The following is a 14,185-nucleotide window of genomic DNA, read 5'->3' on the forward strand; positions in this document are numbered from 1 at the left end:
GTTACTCATGTTTGGTGCCATGGAAGTTTATGTGGCTTGAAGCTCAGACCAGAACAGAGAAAACAAGGACAAAAACAAAACCCCACATGTATTATATGGATGTCAACAGAGAGGAGGATAACAGTACCCTCATGATTCAAAAGTTGTTTTGTAAATAAAATTGAGAAGTAAACATACTGATCTTTTATTGAGGTAATATAGTTTTGGATCCTAGGACTAGGTTTTATTTATAACCTATTAGCTATTGCTGGGAATTTTCTCTTCATTGAAAAAAATCTTTTTTTCCCTTTGGTGCTGGGATCAAACCTTAGAGCCTTTCATTTGACAAGCAAGTGCTGAGCTATAGCCCCAGTGTTTTTATTTTTATCTATCTTTTAATTCTTTTATTATTCTTTTTAAACAGCATGAGGAATAGGGGACCAGGAGAAGGGGGAGAAGGGAAAGTGAGGCTTCGGCCCCGCAATCCCTCCCCACCCACCCTTTACCCCTTGTGTATTTATAATCTATTACAAGCCCCAGGTAGTCGGGTGGGGGTAAGGGGAACTCCCTCAGCAGGGTGGAGGCAATTCAGGATACTTGTCCCTTTGGATGGAGGCTCTTTTGCCCTTCTGGAAGGCTCTTCTAATGAAGGAGGCCCTGTTCGATCCCAAGGTTTTGGCAAGCAGTGCAGGGTATGGAGGCCTGAGGATAAAGGTTGAAGTGCTAGGTGTGGAACACTTGACTACGGGTGGAAGTAGGGGGGCCTTAAGATGGGAATTGAGACCAGATAATTCCCTCATGAGGGAATATAAGACAACCCAGGTCCTCCAAGGCTGCTGCTCAGCTTTTGATAATCCTGGAAAGGTTTTTAGTTCTTCTAGGTACAGCTCTGCTCACCCCAGCTTGGGAGGAAGGGTCATGCAGGTGAAGGCAGCAGGAGCAGGTGGAGGCTGCACAGCCAGGCTGGGAGACTGCAGATCAGGGCCCACAGGTAACAGGGAAAGGGACTGGAGATAGGGTAGGAGCTAGTGCTGGTGGCAGGGAGCCAAAATTCACCATAGGCAGCTGTGAATATACAATCGTAGAAGCATCTGTAATGCAGGGGCCCCTGAGGAAGCCGCTTTGGCCACCAGGCTTCAGAGGAGAAGACTGCAATCCAAAGCAGATGGCACATCCTGGCATACCTGAAGCAAAGGTGGGTCAGGCAAAGAGCTGGGGCAGAAAGCTGGAGAGTATAGGAAGGAAGGTAGAGGGTAGAGAACTCTGCCATCAGCTTCCCCAGTTCTTTCACTTGCAGTGCTGAGAAATCAGGAAAACTGGCCCTTGAGTGCTACCCCAGAAGTTAGGTACAGGGGCTGTTGACCCATGGTGGAAGCCTCCATTGTTGAGATGTTAACTGAGAGTCCATGGCTACCCCAGAGATCAGGGAATTGAGAGGTACAAAGCTGTCATAGAAGACCTGAGGATACAGGTGCTAGCCTGAGAATGTCAACAGTGCTCAGAACCCAGGCTCTGGGATTGTGGCTCAGCTGAGGCAGAAGTACTGGGGAGTAGCTCCCAGTCTTGGGATATTGGAATGGCCTCAGTGACTAATGTCATTGTTTCCTTCTCTGCTTTTAAACTGTCTCCCACTACTATGTGCAGGTCTGTGTCCTTGTCACTAGATTGAAGGACCAGGTTGATGGGATGGCTGGGGGCCAGGCTGAGGCCCTCAGTCCATATGCTGCAATTGTTTTGTGCCTATGGGGTCACATGGCAGAGTCTGCTCTGGGGGCAGCTCCTTTCTGTCCCCATCATGGGAGTCAGGTGGCTGTCTCCTAGGAGGTTCAGAGCCAGGTGGACCCTCACCAGAAACAGGATTCAGGGATGAGGGGCCTCTGGTGTACTTGGGGGATCCCTCTGATGCCCCCCTGAGTCCTTTATTAGGGGAACTGTGCTGGCTGCAGGGACTTGATGACACCTCAGAATCCCCACCAGTCCACCCCATGTCAGACTGACTCATCTCTGTGCCAGCCATATCCTTAAATGGACTGAGGAGCTCCATCCAGGGCTCCATGGAGTTGGGTTGTGCCTCTTTTGGCTGGTGGCAGTTTGTAAACTATCCTAGATGTGGGGAGGTCATAGACTCTGTGCTTGTATCTCTTGATTTTCCCTGAGTGCCTGGGACCTCAGGTTTTCGGGGCAGGATTCCAGAGCTATGAGAAGCTGGCAGAGATTTCACCTGCAGCAGTTGCAGCCCGCCCCCACCCCCCAGGTCTCTTCTGCTATTAGCAAGAAGTCTGGGGATTAACCTCGGCAGAGTCCCAATCCCCAGAGTTTTAAAATTTTATTTTGAGAGCTGGGGATAGAGCTCATTTGGTAGAGTGTCTGCCTCAAATACACAAGGCCCTGGGTTCTAATCGCCAGCACAAAAAAAAAAAAAAAAAAAAAAAAAAAAAAATTGATACTAAATTCTCACTAAATTGTCCAAGATGGCCTTAAACTTGGGGTCCTTTTGCCTCAGCCTCCCAAGTAGCTGAGATTATAGGTGTGTGCCACTGCACCTGGCTCTTTTTTCAATTTTTAAAAATGATATAAAGGCCAGGCGTGGTGGTGCATGCCTGTAATCCCAGCAACTCCAGAGGCTGAGGCAGGAGGATCACAGTTTGAGGTCAGCTTTAGCAACATAGCAAGACCCTCAGCAACTCAGCAAGACTGTCTCAAAAAAAAAAAAAAAAAAAAAAAAAAAAAAAAAAAAAAGTCTGGGGATATAGCTCACTGGTAAAGCACCTCTGGATTCAATCCCTACCCCCCAGCTCAAAAAAAATACAAGGAATCAATGCTCACCTATGCCTACAAACATTATTTTACACTTTGTGATCTGTCCTGTTAGCATAATGTTATCAGATTATCAAGAGGATAAACATAAATTTACACTGGGCTACAATCTGGGATACCAGTTACAGGATACTTGTAGACAGATGCTCCTCACATTCTGCAATCTGGGCACCAACCAAGTTATAACTCTGCTTAGGTGTACTGGAAAAATGTCTTTGAAAGCTGTGGTTCATAGTACAGTCCAAGGGCCATGTGTGAATTATAGGGGATCTCCTGATGGGCCATGCACTGATCATACAGGACCAAGGGTTGCTTACCAAATTAAAAAGGATCAATACATTTGGGATTCTTGACTAAAATTAAGTATATCCTATGGTTTTACTGCAGACTCACCTTCAGTGTTCTGCGAAAAAGTCTGGCTGACATGCTTGCCAACATTCCTACTGCTCTAGTGATATGTGAAGAACCAGAATCTCCTTGCTGTTTTCTGGAAGGACACCTTATCTTTCCTGTCACTGCATAATTAGTATTCTTGAGTTGGTCATGGTTCACAATTACTGCAATTCTTGCTTTTAAATTATAAATTGCAGTTTGTTTATCATTGGCAATACAGTTTGTTTTGAGTTTGGTTAACTCTGCAATGCTTAGAAGTGTCATACAGAAAGAAAGTGCTCATTTATCTGTAAATGGGTAAGTAAATGGATAATCATGTTGTATGATGGCTTATGTTCTTCTAGTCTTTTTCCCCTAAGCTTTTTTTTTTAAACTTATGATCACTCTGTACACTTATGTATCATATTTTTTTCACATAACAATATATTAACCATTCGATCTTCTTGGTGCCAGAATTTACTGGTGTTCTCTGCTGTTCCCATAACAGGCTAGGGTCTTTATCAAGTTTATGCTTCATGCAAATATAGTCAACCCTTGAACATTGTGGGGATTGAGGGCATCAACACCCACCCCCTAGTAGAAAATCTGCATAAACCTTTTTTCCTTCCAGTGCTGGGTGCCTTGAGCATGTTAAGATACTAGGCCACATCCCCAGTGCCTGCATATTTTTGACTCTCCTCAAAATTTAATTGCTATTAGCCTGCTGTTGCCTGAAAACCTTTTCAGTAACATCAATACTCAATTAATGCATATTTTGTATGTTATATGTATAACGTATTTTTGTTTTTTGCAGTATTGGGGATGGAACCCAGATGTACTCTACCACTGAATATACCCCAGCTTTTTTTATTTTACATTTTTATTTAGAGACAAGGTCTCCCTAAATTGCCTAGGCTGACCTTGAACTTGTAACCCTCCTTCTTCAGCCTCCTGAACAGCTGGGATTACAGGCATGGATCTCCCCACAAGGTGTTTTAAATGGATACTTGCAACACTTGAGCTCATTGCAATAGCAACACCATGTGGCTATGAAATTATTATAGCAGTACAGTATGTATTACAGCTAGTTTTTAAAAATTTAAATTTGTTATTTTATGTAGTGCTGGGATAGAACTGAGGACCTTGTATATGCTAGGCAAGAGCTCTGAGCTAAAATGCCATATTTAATTTTTTAAACTTACACACGATAACACAGTAATTGCACATAGCTGTGGGGTATAGTGTGATGTTCTGATACACAAATACACTGTTTTTTAAAAATATTTTTTAGTTGTTAATGGATCTTTTATTTTATATACATATATATATAGGGATGGGGCGGGAGAGATAGCTAGCTGAGGATTGAACCCAAGGCTTCACACATGCCAGGCAAGCGCTCTACCACTGAGCCACAACTCCATCCCAAATACATATTTTAATGATGTTTAAGTCAGGGTAAACCTATCTGTCTCCTCAAACACTATTTATTTTTCCCATTTATTATTCATTTATATTAAAAATATTCAAACCCTTTCTTCTAACCTTTTTAAAAATGGGCCTGTGAATCAAACCTAGGACCTTTGGCATGCTAAGCAATGTAGCCAGCACTTTTTTTTAGCTTTTTAATATGTACAATACGCTATCATTATCTATAGTAATCCTGCTGTGCAAAGCACACCAGAATTTCTTACTCCTAACTATAACTCAGTATTCACTGAGCAACCTTTCCTCATTCTCATTTTTTTTTTTTTTTTTTTTTTTTTTTTTTTTTTTTGTGGTGCTGGGGATCAAACCCAGGGCCTTGTGCTTGCGAGGCAAGCACTCTACCAACTATCTCCCCAGCCCACTTTCCTCATTCTTATACTACAGTTCACTCTATGCAGTTATGATTTCACGTTGCAACTTTACATTTGTTTTACATTTCTCTGAACTGATGGTGCCATGTACAGTGTGTGTGTGTATGTAAGTTTGATAAATTTTAACTTTTTTTTATTAAGGGTCACCTGTAGATAATTCTATAAACATCCTAAGGATTACTGGCTCATTTATTCATTCAATAAATGCTTATTAAATGATTACTATATGCCAGGTATTCTGTTTATGGAGCATATAATGGAGGAGGGGTAGCATGTAATGTTTTACTTTCCAGTTGGCTGAGATGATGTGATATGTTATTACTAGCTCAAGGGAGAGAGAGATATCAATAACCCTTTCACAGTCAGATGATCAAGCACAGAAACAGGATCAAGTCTCACGTCATGTGAGCAGGAATTTGGCAGGGAGAGAACATCATATTAATAGGAAGCAATGCTAAGAACTAGTGTCAGGTACTAGAAGGTATACAGAATAGATGCAATGCCTTAAATCTTTTTTTTGGCAATAGTGGTATAAATGAATAAAAACAAAGTAAAAGGGGAAATCCTAATTGTCTAGAGCACTCATAAGTTATGGGTAGCTAAAATGTTTATCTCTTTAAGCACTAAAACTTTTTTAATATGTGTACTAGGGATTGAACTCAGGAATATTCCACCTCTCAGCTACATAAGCTATATCCCCCGTCCTTTTTTAATATTACTTTGAGACATGATCTCACTAGGTTGCCCAGGCTAGCCTCGAATATTTTTTTTTTGAGGGGGGGTACTGGGGGTTGAACTCAGGGACACTCAACCACTGAGCCACATTCCCAGCCCTATTTTGTATTTTATTTAGAGACAGGGTCTCACTGAGTTGCTTAGCACCTTGCCATTGCTGAGGCTGGCTATGAACTTGAGATCCTCTTGCCTTAGCCTTTCAAGCCACTGGAATTATAGGCATGCACCACTGTGTCTGGCTAGGCCTCAAATTTTTGATTTTCTGGCCTCAGTCTCCTTAGTAGTTGGGATCACAGGTGTACACATCATGCTTGACCACTAAAATCTTTTAACTAAATGGAATGCTTAAAAACTAAAAAAAAGAATGATGCTACTCTGTTCCCTTGAGCTGAATATGATTTAACATTTTCTTTGCGATCTGGATCATTTCTATTCCAAAGTAGTGTCACCATGGCTTCTAACCTTTGAGGTTGTGAGCATTTCTTTGCTCCAATTCTATAGGGCCTATACCATCCTGAATTCTGAGTTCTTGCATTCATTTCTTAAAGTTTTTCTGTCCCTTTCCTTGCTATTCTGGGATCAATAAGTCACTTCTTGAGCTTTCAGTGGGTCTGCCAAGAATAGTTCCCTTTCTTTTTTTTTTTTTTGTCCTGGGAATTGAACCCAGGGCCTTGCATGTTAGGTAAGTGCCTCTACCACTGAGCTACTTCCTCGGCCCCTCCTTTTCCCTTTTTTATGGTACTGGGAAATTAAACCTAGGGGTGCTTAATCACTGAGCTACATCCCCAGCCCTTTTTTATATTTTACTGTGACAGGGTCTCACTAAGTTGCTTAGGGTCTCATTAGATTTCTGAGGGTGGCTTTGAACTTGTAGTCCTCCTGGCTTAGCCTCCTGAACTCCTGGGATTATAGGTGTGTGCCAGTTCCTTTTCCCGTTTCTAACTTACTGCAGGCCTTAGAAACATTAACTTTGTTTTAGAGGAGTGAAAAAAAAGATGCAAGAGCCAGGGCTTTAAGTGCTTTCCCGGTAGACTTAATATATGGGCCTGGTAACATCAGTTCTGGCCACTCAAATGTCTTGTTTGGCCAGGTGTGTTGGTGCATGCCTATAATCTCAGCAACTCAAAAGGCTGAGGCAAGAGGAGTGGAAGTTCAAAGATAGCCTCAGCAACTTGGCAAGAACCCTGTCTCACTGTCTCAAAATAAAAATAAAAAGAGTTGGGGATGTGGCTCAGTGATTAAGCACCCCTGAATTCAATCACCAAAAAAAAAAAAAGGATCCTGTTTGTTCTGACCCATAGAAGTAAAGTATTATGGCACACCATAATACTTTACAAATACATGATAATACACAGCAAACACATGATAAGAAGATGGATGAACTGGGAGGAAAATATAATAAATGCAGTAGGCCACGTTACCAAGATTAAGACCCTAACAGATGAAGGACAAAGCCTGGAAGGAAGCTGCAAAGGGAAAGGGAAGGAATCATGCTGGGGTGAGTTGCTGGGACAACCTGGGCCCCTTGAGTTTATAAACACCAAACCTTGCTCTTGGCTGCCACCCCACTCAGCAGGCTTTGTAGCCTGGCCACCTGGGGATGACTGACATGCTGTTTTTAGGGAGGGTGGTGTCCTACAAGCTGTTTCTGAGTCTTAATGCATTTTTGTGGGAACCAGTGCTTTATATAGTGGCTATAGTTGCCTATAGAATCATAAAAAAGCCACCAATGTGCTTCCTTACTCACCCACTTACTCATCAGAGTCTGACTGAGTAGTGGAAAAGGACCTGTACTTTAAAAAGTGCCACAAGTGATTCTATGTGCAGTCAGGATTAAGAAGCAACACCTTCCTGAAACCCTAATGCAAGGCTGCAGTCCCCCCCCCCCCCTTTCTGAGAATAGAATTCTCACCTTGGCATTTGGGGGTGGCTGTCCTTTCTTAAATTGCACCAAATGGGTTTATAAAGCTGGTCCAGAGGTTTTTAAGAACTTGCTGGCAGTACTCTATCTCATTTGGCAGTATTGGGGATTGAATCCAGAGTGCTCTATCACTGAACTACATTCCCAGCCCTTTATTCTATTTTGAGACAAAGTCTCACTAAACTGCCCAGGCTGGCCTCAAATTTGTGTTCCTTCACCTCAGCCTTCCAAGTAGCTGGGATTATAGGTGTGCCCTACCATACCTGGTTTATTTCTTTTTTTCCCCCCTCTGTTTGCTGAGGGAGGGTCTTTAAAAACTCATTAGCAGATGGAATGGTGAACTAGAGAATACCCTAAGCTGAGGATCACCTATTAGAATGGGAGCTCTCCAAGAGCAAACGTTAGGACATTTGAGATGCTGTGCTCTTTTTATTTATTATTTTGAGATCCTGTGCTCTTTAAGGTAGGCTTCTGAGACCCATTTAATGTGGTCCTCTCCAGAGGCTGTAGTCAAGCTTGAGAAATGGATTCAGTTGTATTCTTCAGGCACTGAAGGTTTACATAGTTTCACGTGCTGTTTGCATTTGGGACCAGGACTGATCATAAATGAATGGAATTCTTTATTTTCTGTACAACAATTGGGAAATACTTATACTAATTAATCCTAAAGTTCCTAAGACTTCACTTGTTAAACAGTACATTTCTTTTTTCCTTCATCCTATATAGCTATTTCTGGACTCTGGAGAAGTATCATTTAGTTCCACACAACCCTGGTGAAGGGAAATAATTTTGGCAAGTATGAGGGAGAAGATGGAATTAGACTGAACTACTATGTGTTTGTTCAATGAGCCAGATGTTGATATCAGTTTTATAGAAAAGACTACTTATAGACACTACACAAAGGACTGATGTGATATCACAGCATAGAGCAGTAGTTTTCAAACTTTTTGGGTTCAGGGCCACTTTATGCTCTTATGATCATGGAGCAAGCAGGAGTCAGTGCAGTGGCACATACCTATAATCCCAGCAACCTGAAAGGCTAAGGTAGAAGGATCACAAAGTTCAAGGCTAGCCTCAGCAATTTAGTAAGACCCTAAGCAACTTAGAGAGAGACCCAGTCTCAAAATGAAAAATAAAAAGGGTGGCTCAGTGGTAATGTGCCTGGACTCAATCCTCAGTACAACAAACAAACAAACAAACAAACAAAAGACCAGAAACAAAAACAAAACAAGAAACAAAAACCCAAAACAATAATACAAAACCAAAAAGTAGATATTTTCCTTTGATACTATACTAAAATTCAAAAAGGAGTAGTATCTCAAAGGTTAGTTGCAATGTGAAACCATATCAAGGAATTTTTCACACTGTTATATTAATATCCACTGGTGCCTGGAATGGTGGTACAAACTTAAGAGTGCTATTTACTTTGGAGGCTGAGGCAGCAGTCTGAGACCAGACTAGGCAACAAAGCAATACTCTGTCTCTAATTAAATAGGTAAAACAACAACAACAATAACAAAACCCCAAACAACAACAACAAATGATAAAAAACATAAAAACCCTCTGATCTCTCTTCAGCTTTGAATGGGTCTTTAGCCCAGGCATGATTTTGTAACCTCAGACATTGGTCAGCTGGAAAATACTGGTTCACTGAGTTAGGCAGATCTTCCAAATACTGATATACTTCGTTAGAATACAGTATAAAAATACACATTCAAATGGGGTGGGAGAGGGTGGGGGACAGAAAGATAGAATGGAACAGACAGTATTACTCTATGTATATTTATGATTACATGAATGGTGTGAATCTACACTGTATACAACCATAGAAATGAAAAGTTGTACCCCATTTGTGTATAATGAATCAAAATGCAGTCTAAAAAAAAAAAAAAAAAAACTTAACTAAAAAAACAAAAGAATCTTGACTGGAGTGTAGCACTTGCCTAGCATGTGCAATGCTCTGGGTTTCATCCCCAACACAGGGAGAAAAAAAGAAGAAAAAGAAATCTTTATTGAGGACATGTGATTCAAGTCCAACTGAATGAGAATATAGTGATCACACTGCCTTAAATAGGCTTCATGGCACTATTATCTATACTATTTTGTCAGAGAAAAAATGTTTTTCCTTCTAAACAAATAATATTTCATTTAGCTTTTAGAATGCAGTTCATCAGTAAACTGAATATGGCATACAAATTCAGACTAATGAAACATTAATAAAACATCCTGGACTAAAATAAAAAAAAAAACACATTTCTTAATATCACCATTAATTTAAGCAGAAAAGTCCATATACTGGTAAACTGTCAAACTCATGGTAGTAGTGGATACATTTTTCAAAATTCTAATTTTTACTTGAAAGCTTGAATTTTGTTATTGGCTACAAACATTTTCAGTTGTTTTCCTTGAAATGACAATTTTCAAGAGACTGTCTGCCAAATAACCAGTTTGTCAGTTACTCTTTCAAGTAAAACTGGTGGCCCATGAAAAAGAAGCTGCTAAACCAACATATAACTCAAGTTATTGCCCAAGTATTTCCTCCAGAGAGCCACTGCTCTCCACCAGGATGCAGAACTGCTTTATGCATATTTCCCATTTCTTCAATTGGAAGATTTTTTAAAAAAGACATATACTCAATGATTCAGGTATCTTTAGGAGTCCATGGGTAACACTTTGGCAACCACTGATGGTTTGGTTTTGTCTTCCTTCTTATAATGTAGTCCTTTCTTCCTCCTTAGTTTCAACAGTTCTGCTTTATTTGAGAACTTCTTTTTTATTGGTTTGAGATATACAGCCTTCTGGTTCTTTTTCTTCCTCCCTTTTTTTATTTTTCTCCCCCCCCCCCCCCCAGTACTGGGGGTAGAAACCCAGGAGTTCTCTACCACTGAGTTACATACTCAGCTGTTTTAAAATTAAAAAAAAAATTATTTTTTAAAATATTTTATGTAATGCTGAGGATTGAACCCAGTGCCTCAGACATGCTAGGCAAGTGCTCTACCACTGAACAACAGCTCCAGCCCAAATTTTTTTAAAATTTTGAAATAGGGTCTCACTAAGTTTCCCAGGCTGACCTAGAACTTGCCCTTCTCCTGCCGTAGCTTCTGGAGTAACTGTTATTACAGGCATGCATCACCACACCTGGCTATGTACAAGTTTTTTTTTTTTTTTAAATTTTTTAGTTGTAGATGGACACAATATCATTATTTATTTTTATGTGGTGCTGAGGTTCGAACCCAGTGCCCTGCATGTGCGAGGCAAGCGCTCTACCACTGAGTCACAGCCCCAGCCCCTATATAGAAGTTTTTAATGTGAACCTATCTTCTGCATTCTCTTGGATACATGCCTAGGAGTGGGTCTTCTGATTTTTTCCTGTAACCCAGTACTTCTCAGTCAGTCATAAAGACCAGTTTTTAGATTTCCCATCCATTGTGGACCAAAACTTTTGTAAAATACGAAGTCATCTGTGTGGATGTGGCAGTACTGTCAAATTGCTATGAAAGTTCTTAAGTATTTACTCTTATTTTCTATAGTCACTTTGACTGGCATGGGTTGGTTGACTATAATTTGTGCAGACTGCACCCACTTATCTTTCTGTTTCACTGAAGGCTTTCTTCTGGCTCTTAAATACAGGTGTCCTCCAGGAGGACTCTGCAACTTTGGAAACACCATCCATGCTCATGTAACTTAATATAATCTTTATACCAAAGACAAGCTAGTCCTAAATTCTCAAATTTCAGTTCCACATTTCCTTTTTCCTTGCTGGATGTTTTTAGTATATTTCATACCATCTCAAATCCTATATAACTAAAGCACAACTTTTTCTTTGTATCAGTCTTCTTTTAGCATTTTTAAAATTAATGGTGTTACATTCTCCAGGTCACACAACCGCATTCAAAAACTTGAAGCTGTCTTTGCCTCTTGCCTTTCCCTGGTTATCAAATCCTGTGATGCCTCCTTTCTTAGGTCTTTCACTATCATTATTACCATTCCCCTTTTCTGTGCTACATTTCATTAAGGTCTCAAGTACCTCATCCTGAAACTCTTGTAATGACCCCCTGACCTCTGCCCGCAGCCACATATTCCTGCAATCCTACACCAGAGTAAACCGTCAACAACTTCTCAGAATTCAGCAATGGCTCACAGCAGACTACTCACTGAGCCCCAATTCCTAGTTTAGAAATTCCTATTTTCTAAACTACATTTCTAGTTAAAGCTTCCATTTCTCTGTTTCAGTTAAAACTCATTTGCCTATTTTTGTCCAAACACATATTACATATTTTATATCTACATCTTAGCTCACACCAATCCCTTTGTGTATAGTAACTTCCCTAAGGACTCTCTACTAAATGAGGTCCTAGCTATTCTTCAAAACCCAGTTCAAGTATTCTCTAAGGATACCGTGGACCACAACAAACTCATGGCTCTGTATTATGGACTTGGGGCTTAAGTACCTGGCATGTAGGCCTCAAATTCTCATTTGATAAACCATTCCTCATATTTTTGTTTTACATTAAAATTTTCAAGTCAGGCATGGTGGTGTCCATCTATCAATCCCAGCAACTTGGGAGGCTGACACAGGATGATTATAAGTTTGAGGCCAGTCATGGCAAATTAGTGAGACTGTGTCAAAATAAAAAATAGAAAGGACTAGGAATGTAGCTCAGTAAAGGGCTTCCAGGTTCAATCCCCAGTACCAAAAAATAAAAAAATAAATTAAAAAATTCATGTTTGCAACTCTTTTCCTAATGACCTTCTACATACATCTCTGAACCTCCCATAATGTACTATCCTGCATACTTTATTATTGATTGATTCACCAACAGTTACTGACACTCAATAGCTGTTTGATCTTGCGCATCAGTTTCCTGAGTGAGTTGTTTTAAGGACTAAAGGAGGTAAAATGCACATACAGTAGTTATCACAATGCCTAAAATACTCTAGGTGTTCACTAAATTATATCTATACACATTCATGTAAGGCCAGAAGGTGGTAGAGCAGCCTTTTCTGAAAAACGCTGGGTCAAGTGCATATCAGAGCTTCTGAATCTAGTTTTCATAAAAAGTGAAAATCAAATTGAGGTCGGAGAGAAGAGTTTAAAGACAGAAAGGAGACAAAAGGAAGGATAAGGAAGTATAACCCACCCATAACTACATTAAGCAAAAAGAGATACAATATTTTAATAAATCTACAATTTTCAGCATTACCTACTGAAAGGATAATGGAGGACACATCAGCCTATGGATCCTGAGAATGATCATACCACCAAACTCTTCTGATCACCAGATTGATACCATTGCCACACACCTTCCCGTACCCACCCCTAGAATCCCCAAAACACATCTCACTCTTGAGACAGTACTTATTCTACTTTGAATATATATATATATATATATGCTTTCCTTAATAAATTTGAGTCTCTGACACATGCTGAAATTCTTTTCTGTTACATTAATTCTTTTCCATGAAGAACACCACTAGTCCTCGAGTTGAGATCCCCTTTCAGGAACTCCTCTCACCTCTTCTGATGACAAAATGACTAAGGGATTTCCCTTCCATCAGTGTTTCTAAAGATTTGTAGCATATTTATTTTATAAGGATATTAGTTATACTTTGCTGGGAACGTTCTCTAAATTGTAATGTACTATTTACATTAAGGCTGCTGGGTGTGGTGGCGCTCATCTGTAATTCCAGTGATTTTGAAGGCTTAGGCAGGAGAATTGAAAGTTGGAGGCCAGCCTTGGCAACTTAGTGAGACCCTGTCTCAAAATAAAAGGGGCTGGAAATATAGCTCACTGTAAAGTGCCCCTTGGGTTCAACTCCCAGCACCACAAAACCAAACTAAACCACCAAACCACCAGAACCTACAGGATGGATCTGTCAACCCTCTCTCCCTGTCTGACCTTTCTCTGACTCATCTTTTTCTTTTTGACCTTCACTGTTCTGCTCCAGCCACAAAGCTCTCCCTTCCTGGAATATTAGATAGGGCCAGCCTTAGATTCTTCACATGAATGGGTTCCCTGCCTGGAATGCTCTCTCTACAAACAAGCATTTCAGATCTTCAATGAAATGTCACAGCGAGGTCTTCCCTGAGTGGCTTATCTAAAATTGCATACAACAACACAAAAATTGCATACAACAACTACCCCCAACCCCTGCAACCTTCCCATCAACACGCATTCCGTTTTACTGTGCTTTCTTTTTCTCCTCAGCACTTATTGCTGTTTAGCATATGACATATTTTATTTTTTGGGGGGTGCTGGGGATCAAACCCAGGGCCTGATGCTTATAAGGCAAGCACTCTACTGACTGAGCTATCTCCCCAGCCCCACGACATATTTTATTTATCAGTCTCTGAAAGCAGGAATTGTGGTCTGTTTTGTTCCCTATTGTACCCTAGTGCCTAGCATGATTCCTGGACCCCTAAAATATTTGTTCAGCAAAGAGAGTGAATAAATGCTCTGAATTCTGGTCAATAAAATATTTATTAAGCATCTATTATGTGGTT

The 14,185-nt window shown here is 40.4% G+C and overlaps 1 protein-coding gene across 2 annotated transcripts in view; it reads right to left on the reverse strand.

Annotated features, from left to right (window-relative positions):
- Nucleotides 1-14,185, reverse strand: part of LPCAT3 (lysophosphatidylcholine acyltransferase 3) — a 44,265-nt gene that overhangs the window by 7,036 nt on the left and 23,044 nt on the right. The window lies entirely within an intron of this gene.

This window comes from Sciurus vulgaris, assembly GCF_902686455.1.
Source record: "Sciurus vulgaris genome assembly, chromosome: 5".
Classification (NCBI taxonomy): Eukaryota; Metazoa; Chordata; class Mammalia; order Rodentia; family Sciuridae; genus Sciurus; species Sciurus vulgaris.